The sequence below is a fragment of the Salvelinus alpinus genome, chromosome 6, assembly GCF_045679555.1.
Source record: "Salvelinus alpinus chromosome 6, SLU_Salpinus.1, whole genome shotgun sequence".
Lineage (NCBI taxonomy): Eukaryota > Metazoa > Chordata > Actinopteri > Salmoniformes > Salmonidae > Salvelinus > Salvelinus alpinus.
In genome coordinates this window covers 29,885,626-29,895,496 of record NC_092091.1, presented here as the reverse complement: position 1 = coordinate 29,895,496, position 9,871 = coordinate 29,885,626, and positions in this window count along the sequence as shown.

Sequence of the window (9,871 nt, the reverse complement as noted above, 5' to 3'; positions counted from 1 at the left end):
CACCTGGGCCATGTTTCAGCATCAAATTAGGAATGTTACAGATAGAAATGCAATTACAAGAGCTGATGTGATTCCTTATCAGAGACACATGTTTGTGCTACATGATATATGTGGTGAGGATTTCAAAAACAATAGAAAGTTCTCTTTGAGATGCTCAGCAACATTGCCTTCCGAAAGTATTCACACCCCTTGAATTTTTCCACATTTTGTTGTGCTACAGCCTGAATTTGTGTGACTGGTTTGTACACACAATACCCCATAATGTCAAAGTGTAATTATGGTTTGAGAATTTTTTATAAAATAATTTACAATGAAAAGCTGAAATGTCTTGAGTCAATAAGTATTCAACCCATTTGTTATGGCAAGCCTAAATAAGTTCAGGAGTAAATATTTGCTTAACACGTTTCATAATAAGTTGCACTCACTCGGTGTGCAATAACACTGTTTAGTATGATATTTGAATGACTACCTCATCTCTGCACCTCAGACATAATATTATCTGTAAGGTCCCTCAGCCGAGCAGTGAATTTCAAACGCGGATTCAACCACAAAGACCAGGGAGGTTTTCTAATGCTTCGCAAAAAAGGGCACCTATTGGTAGATGGTTAAAGAAAAGGCAGACATTGAATATCCCTTTGAGCTTAGTAAAGTTATTCATTACACTTTGGATGATGAATCAATACACCCATTCCATTAAAAAGATACAGGCGTCCTTCCTAACTCAGTTGCCAGAGAGGAAGGAAACCGCTCAGGGATTTCACCATGAGGCCAATGGTGACCTTAAAACAGTTATAGAGTTTAATGGCTGTGATAGGACAAAACTGAGGATGGATCAACAACATTGTAGCTACTGCACAATACTAACCTAAATGACAGAGTGAAAAGAAGGAAGCCTGTACACAATAAAAATATGTATCCTGTTTGCAATAAGGCACTAAACTAAAACTGCAAAAAATGTGGCAAAGAACTTTATGTCCTGGATACAAAGGGTTATGTTTGGGGCAAATCCAAATAACACATCACTGAGTGCCACTTTTCATATTTTCAAGCATGGTGGTGGCTGCATCGCATTATGGGTATGCTTGTCATAGCAAACTGTTCAAAATGGTTCTGGTATCTTAAATTTGAGTCCATGCCGCGTCAACTCAGAAAGCTTTGTGGTGTGGAGGCTGTGCTTTGGCAAAGTGGGTGGGGTTATATCCTTCCTGTTTGGCCCTGTCCGGGGGTATCATCGGATGGGGCCACAGTGTCTCCTGACCCCTCCTGTCTCAGCCTCCAGTATTTATGCTGCAGTAGTTTACGTGTCGGGGGGCTAGGGTCAGTTTGTTATATCTGGAGTACTTCTCCTGTCTTATCCGGTGTCCTGTGTGAATTTAAGTATGCTCTCTCTAATTCTCTCTTTCTCTCTTTCTTTCTCTCTCTCGGAGGACCTGAGCCCTAGGACCATGTGTCAGGACTACCTGGCATGATGACTCCTTGCTGTCCCCAGTCCACCTGGCCGTGCTGCTGCTCCAGTTTCAACTGTTCTGCCTGCGGCTATGGAACCCTGACCTGTTCACCGAACGTGCTACCTGTCCCAGACCTGTTGTTTTCAACTCTCTAGAGACCGCAGGAGCGGTAGAGATACTCTTAATGATCGGCTATGAAAAGCCAACTGACATTTACTCCTGAGGTGCGGACTTGCTGCACCCTCGACAACTACTGTGATTATTATTATTTTACCATGCTGGTCATTTATGAACATTTGAACATCTTGGCCATGTTCTGTTATAATCTCCACCTGGCACAGCCAGAAGAGGACTGGCCACCCCTCATAGCCTGGTTCCTCTTTAGGTTTCTTCCTAGGTTTGGGCCTTTCTAGGGAGTTTTTCCTAGCCACTGTGCTTCTACACCTGCATTGCTTGCTGTTTGGGGTTTTAGGCTGGGTTTCTGTACAGCACTTTGAGATATCAGCTGATGTAAGAAGGGCTATATAAATAAATTTGATTTGATATTTTACTATTGTGGTTGTATTCAGTGACTTGCTAGCCAAACATCAGATATAGGCATGTAGCTAGCCATTTAGCTAGTATACTGTTAGCTCGATTCGCGTTAGCTAGCTTGGTGTTAGTTAGGACGGTTAGGACACGTGGCCGAATTTGCACTGTGCTGGTTAGTTAAAGTGCATTTAGTTAGCTTGGCGCTAGATAGCACGTGGTCGGAATTGCACGGAAATAGTTTGATAACCTGCATAATAGTACAAAGGAAAGATGTTTGCTAGCCATGCTTCAAATTAGTATTGAGTTTTAAACCCTTCTTTTTTGAATCAAAATATATGATTTAAAAACCTAAGAATATTCTAATGATTAATTAGCCTAATCTCAAAGTAGTAATGTTGGAATATATTTTGTTATTTTACAATTGTTAGTTTGGGTGTAATTATATGTTAAGTTAAACAAATCATGTTATAAAAAATATTTTTGCAGTTAGTAAACAGGTTTACCTAGACAGCACTTATATCTTGAAATTTTTTTCAATTTCAGAATAATTTGTTAATAATTAACATGAACTAAAGTGAATAAAACATGTTTATGTAAAGATCATTTTTTTACAATCTTGGAAATCCAAAAGCATTATTCCTTCAATGGATGAAGTGTAACTGTAAGTACTGCAGATTTGACACATCAAATCAATGCATCCTTATTAGACATTACAAATTGAAGCGTGGACATTATGCAAGAACCTGTCCATTACCATGTATCCATCGAGACTGTCAGTGCACCTTTAAAACAGAAATAGCACTCAAGAAGCATTGGACTCAACACTGAAATGTTCATGAAACAGTTACTGCTTATATAAAATGTGACCTCTGTAATTTTTATGAGCCCTGTAATGTTAAGCAGTACTTTTCTAATTTGAGAAGTCATTTCAACAATAAGGATTATATGCAAGAAGAGATTCTGAAAATAGGTCCTGACTGGGTAACTGTTGATGCAGCAATGATGACTACTTTCTCATTAAGAAGAAAGGAGATTGTGGAAGATGGGTCCCTTGTGATTGACATCAAATCTAGATGGTCAGCACTGTTCACAGGCAGACAAGTAAGTGTTTATTTAAAATCTGCAAAAGGTCCAATAAGATTTTCTGTGATTGTTGAAATTAATAATATACACAGTTTCTCATACCTCAAGAGCTTGTCTCCCTTCAGAACTTTGTGCATTTTGAGATGAAGGTGATTAGAGGACACAAGGAACTACATGTTATTAATCTAATATGCTTTCCAAAAATGTATTCCTTTTATCTGTAGTGCTCTTAGGCTGGGTGTAAAAATCATAAATAACTCTTAACTGTTTATAGGTCACACTAATGCAGGGCTCTATACAGTGTAATCATTTCCCTCACATTTTCTGAAGTCAATTATGGCTATAAACCATTGTTGTTTTCAAAGTATTTCTGTCATTTAGTTTCATAGCTTGACTCTGAATCCTTTAATAGACTTAATTTAACAATGAGTACAGTGGCAGTCACAGGCTGTCATGGCTACATTTTAAATGATCCCAACTGAGACTTAACACGGAACCCAAACGGGCTGCGCGTGTGCGCCATCGTGCGCTATCGTGCATAAATGTATTTTGCCCCCCCACACCAAACGCGATAACGACACGCAGGTTAAAATATCAAAACAAACTCTGAACCAATTACATTAATTTGGGGACAGGTCGAAAAGTATTAAACATGTATGGCAATTTAGCTAGCTAGCTTGCACTTGCTAGCTAACGTTAATTTGTCCTATTTAGCTAGCTTGCTGTTGCTAGCTAATTTGTCCTGGGATATAAACATTGAGTTGTTATTTTACCTGAAATGCACAAGGACCTCTACTCCGACAATTAATCCACACACAAAACGGCCAACCGAATCGTTTCTAGTCATCTCTCCTCCTTCCAGGCTTTTTAATCTTTGAACTTATATGGTGATCGCTACTAAACTTTCATTGTATTACCACGACAACCGGCAACAAAGTTCGTCTTTCAGTCACCCACGTGGGTATAACCAATGAGGAGATGGCACGTGGGTACCTGCTTCTATAAACCAATGAGGAGATGACTTTCAGCTCGATCTGCGTCAGAAATAGGAACTACTATTTTCTATTTTAGCCATTGGCGTCCCAGACGCTCGTTGGCGCGCACAAGCAGTGTGGGTGGAATAATTGAATAACATGGATTTCTACATTTATTTTGCGACGCTCGCGCACTCGACGTGTCCCGTCTGGTCAGCATGTTAACTAGTTTTCATGTTTCCTGGCTATGTATATTTTAAGCACATGCTTCCAGGGTTTTCAGTGTTAGTTTCAGTTTAAACTGCAAAATCAAGATATATTTCCCCAAATCAGTATAAGTACTGTAGCTCCATTACCATGGTAACCCTTTGGTCTGAAAGTGGCAGCGGATCATTTTAATCACTTTCCTACATTACGTGCTTATAGGGTTCTTTAACAAGTGTTTGAATTTTGTAGCAATGTAATTGGCTATGTTGCTTGATGGCCTTAGTGCCCTGGCTGATTGTTTTGGTGCACTGGCAGATTAGGCACCCCCTTAAAACCTCTTGAAGCTAGGGGGCAGAATTTTTATGTTTGGAAAAATAACGTTCCCAATGTAAGCTGCCTATTTCTCAGGTCCAGATACTAGAATATGCATATAATTGACAGAGTAGGATAGAAAACACTCTAATGTTTCCAAAACTGTCATAATATTGTCTGTGAGTATAACAGAACGGATTTTGCAAGCGAAAACCTGAGGAAATCCAACCCGGAAGTGCCAATTATTTTGAAAAATCACTGTTCCATTGCCTGCCTTTCGTCCATTTAAAGGGATATCAACCAGATTCCTTTTCCCATGGCTTCCACAGGTTGCGAACAGGCTTTAGACATAGTTTCAAGCTTTTATTCTGAAAAATGAGCGAGATTTATCAAATCGCGTCAGTGGATAGACAGATGTCCTTCCATTAGTTCATGCGCGCGACACTGATAGCTCGACATTTTCTTTCTCTCCTGTATTGAATAGTTTACAGTCCGGTTGAAATATTATCGATTATTTATGTTAAAAACAACCTGAGGATTGATTATTAAAAACGTTTGACTTGTTTCTACGAACTTTACGGATACTATTTGGAATTTTCGTCAAGCCTTGATGACCTGCCTAAGGCTGTGGAATACTGAACATAACGCGCCAAACAAATTGAGTTTTTTTTATATAAAAATAATCTTTATCGAACAAAAGGAACATTTATTGTGTAACTGGGAGTCTCGTGAGTGATGATCTTCGGATGTTTGCAAAGGTAAGCGATTAATTTTATTACTTTTCTGACTTTCGTGACCAATCTACATTGCGGCTAGGTGTTTGTAATGTTTTGTCTAGTGATCGATAAATCACACAAACGCTTGGATTGCTTTCGCTGTAAAGCATATTTTCAAAATCTGACACGACAGGTGGATTAACAACAAGCTAAGCTGTGTTTTGCTATATTGTACTTGTGATTTCATGAATATAAATATTTTTAGCAATATTTTTTAAATTTGGCGCTCTGCAATTCAGCGGTTGTTGATGAAAATGATCCCGCTAAAGGGATCCGTGCGTCAATAAGTTTTTAAGGCATAGTGGCCTTGTCCCTATAATTCCTTTCCTGGTATGTTATGCTCTTCAAACAGGTTGCTCTGGAGTTCAATGGAGTCAAGTTGAATGTCTGTCGCCATCTGAAGTGATTATAACACACAGGCCAAATCAAATGTGAACCAACTACAGTATATAAGGACATCTCTTTTAGCAATGTTTTAGTTGTTTTACTTTTTCTCCCTTGCTAGACATTCCGTTGAGAATAGTGATTTATCATGCTTTTTGTCCAGAAGAAACTAAATCTTTATCTTGGACTGCAAAACAAAAATCAGGACCATACATTAAACACAATACTAGGTTTGGGCGATAATACCTAACTACCATGTAAACAACTATTGATAGCTATTGTCGATGGTTGTGAAATATATGTATACTCAAGTTTTTGCATATTTGAACGTATCACACATCCCTGGTGTATGGCAGCACACAATACTGCAGTGCCCTTAGTGATATATCAAATTCCCTGTTGTTAGACAATTAACAGAATTAAAGTGGCACTGTGAGGAACTCCACATTCTATGCAAAAGCTGTAAAAACAATATTTCTTGTTATTTAAAAAGTATAACAAGTGATTTTGATAGGACAATTAATCCCTACACCATGCAGTGCTGATTTTGCCATTTGAACAGGAATTGCAATCAGTTTTGTTTGTCAGTGAGTTCGCACCGGTCCGTCTTCAATATAAACTTTGCAATTTAGTCTGTGCTTTTGTGTAACAAATTAATTGCTTATTGTAGGGAGTCATTGTCCTATCTAAACTTTTTATATATTTTACATTTCTAGAAATATCGTTTTTACAGCTTTTGCAAGCTGGTCATTTAAAAAGAAAGTAGAGGCGGAATTCTACACAGTGCACCTTTAATATAAGGAATGTTGTAGAAAGAGCTGATTGCCAAAACAGCACTAAATGATAGATGAGGCTTTACATTGTTTTCCCCCTCATTTCCAGTGTTGGATGACCATGGGCCTTTGCGGCGCTATAGCGGACAATCAGTCATTTTTTGCAAATAGGAGAAGAGCAGACATGTTTTACCTCAACTAAGAACGCATTCTATCTAGACCTGGGAGCAATCATGGTTGACTGACGTGCTTAAGGACCATGCTTGTTTACTGGCTCAACGCTCTTTACCACTAGGCTACCTGCCACTCCACTTGCTTGCATCAATATGCAACAGTACATTTGCAGACAGTTTCACAGAAAGATTGTATTGGAGGATGTTTTGTAGGGCAATGCCTCTAATCTTTGCCTATTTTTGTTCTGTTTTTCAGAAGACAACTGATTCTGAGGAAGTCATCCGCGGTGTGAAAATCGGTATACTTGTCGTTGTGGATGGAGCTGCAGCAGATGACCCAATGCCAGCTGACAATGTGGACTTTGACCTTGTGATAGAAGTGCCACTTTGATTGGACTTTATTGTCTGAACATGGATTACCCAAAATGTTTGAGGTACACCTGAGGTAGTTCAGAGAATATTATTGAAGATTGGTGCAGAAAACTGTACAGCAAAAGTGCATGGGCTGAAGAACCGTCTTATTCATTAAGACAACTAATTGGTGTGTTTTTGTTTTACTCGCAGTAGTTGAGTTAATTCCTTGGACAACGATGCTGTTATTTGCCTAAATCTTAAAGATCTCAGTTATGGGCAGACTTAAGTTACTCTATTTTTACGTGTGGCCTTCAGTCTACAAACTACAACCGTCTTTTGTTAGAGACCTTTGATTTACTATCATTCTGAAAATGTTTACAGCATGTCACGATCGTTAACAAGGACAGACCAAGGCGCAGCGTGATTTGAGTTCCACATCTTCATTCAAAGTGAAACTACCAAAAAACAAATAACCAACAACGAAAATGTGACCTCAGTGGTGCTACATGCACAGACACAAAACAATATCCCACAACCCAGGTAGGAACAATGGAGAACTTAAGTATGATCCCCAATTAGAGACAACGAACATCAGCTGCCTCTAATTGGGAACCATACCAAGAGCACCAACATAGAAATGAAAAGACTAGAACACCCCCTAGTCACTCCCTTTTGGTTTCAGGCTTTTGGGGGGGGGGTACTGTCACGCCCTGACCATAGAGAGCCCCTGGTTTCACGTCAGATCTTGAGAGCCCCTGGTTTCACGTCAGATCTTTTTTCGAGCTGATCTGATTGGTCATAATACCAATTTGTTAAAAAAAATTATCAGAATTGGACTGCCTTTGTAATTGCAGCCTAGTATAGTTTTTCTGTCTGTTTTCCTAGAACCTCCTTGAAAAGTTGTAATTGAAAATTATAATGGATAACAAGACTGTCCATTTTACTACTATTTAAGTATGACTTCAAATAAAACCGTGGTCTTACCTCATACCTTACCAAAAAAAACACCAAAGAGAAGTAGAGTACCACAGTATGAGTCATAATACCCACAAAACCCATTCCTTTTTCCCATAGGGAATTTTAGAAACACTTAAAATAAGGGCTGTGTTTCTTGTAGGCTTCCTCTGGCATGATGTTTTGATAACCGTGTAAATCTCACTAGGACAAGGTGGCTTTTATCAATATATTCGCCTGCATTTACCCCCTAAAAATGAAATGCTAATTAGCTGCTAATGTGGCTATTATAAAGAACTACAAATGCCATGATGATCTGGCAAAGGTAAGAATTTCTGAATTAACCACCTAATGTTAGCTCAATTTTGTAATGAATAAATTCTCAACATTTCTTTAAATTGACAATTTTATGAACTGTCTTGTGCAAGTTTTAAATTGACACAATACCTGTTAGCAAAGGTGTCAGCTAGAGATGATGTGCAGGAGCTTGCAGGGATTTGTAGTCCTGCATGATGTCTACTTTGATGCTAATTAGCATTTTCTGAGAGCAAATAGAAATGAGTATATTGATTAAAGTCACCTTGTCCGAGAGATATTTACATGTTTATCAGAACGTTACTCCAGGGTAAGCCTACATGAAGTCTACACGAAACACAAAATAGGGATCTCTTATTTTAAGTGTTCCTAAAATTCCCTATGGAATAAATGAATGGTGGAAAAACGATTGGAACCATTTCCCTGTTTGACCGCTAGGTTCCGTGGGATACTGTTTAGCCTACTTGCAAGTTGCAACACAAATCGTCAAACGTGTCATGTTCTGAGAGGAGTGATGAAGTGCTTGTGTAAACGCATAGCAAAGACTGTGGGCGCATTCCACAGCTAAGGTGAGGCGACACAAAAACCAATGGGAGAACTCTCCCAGTTCATACTGGGTTCTAGCAACAACAACACATTGTCCCAGCTGAAAAAATTATTATGCCTCCAACAGAAGTAGAGTCACCACCTATTACAACATGCTGTGTGTTGAGCTAAGCCACATTAACCTAGCCATTAGCTTAAAAAAAAACGTTTCAACGTTGATACTGTACATGTGGATCCAGGTATACTTATGTGGGTGACTCAACTTAATTTATTGACATTATTTAATATGATTTAATACATGTTATTAACAAAGTGTACTCCATTTGAAGTAGAAATCGAAAATAAACTTGATTACATGAAACAAAACGTTTAATTTTGAGACTACAGGACTTTTTCTCGTTTTGGGAAAAAATCCGTCCTGAGTGGTTGAGAAATGTGTCGATTCATTAGTAGTCAATCGAAAGACAGTCCTCTGGCAAGGAAGCACAAGTGTATCATACGGCGGAATAGTTTTGATATCTGCCACACCCCTTTGAATCAACTGTTGTATTGTTGGAAAAGAGAACCATGTACACATTTTAAAAATGTCATGCTACTTATCCTTTTATCTATAAAATGTCTTGCACAACTAATTTAATTTATTTTATATCACTTTACACATTTATTTGGGGATTTTTGTAAATGTATGGAGAAGGAGCTTCTTGTTTCATACAAGTGCATTTTTGTCCACGTTTTCTCCTCTCCTTGATTACCTTTGACCTTTTTCAAAAGGAGACGAGAGAGGACTGAGGCGAGAGGACACAGGAGTTGACCAAATAAAATTGAGAAAAGGCCCAGGAAAAACGTCAACTGCTATGTTAAACAACTGCATTAATGGTTGCTTTGGTTGTCAACAGCATTGTGGCTATTGTAAACTTTGACTGTAGAAAAATAGGGATCTCTAAAGTTGTCCCAAGTGATGCATGCCCAGATGCTCCTCCCCCTCCTTCTGCCTCGCCTCTTGAACTCAACCAGTACAAAATTCTGTGCACATACCTTATC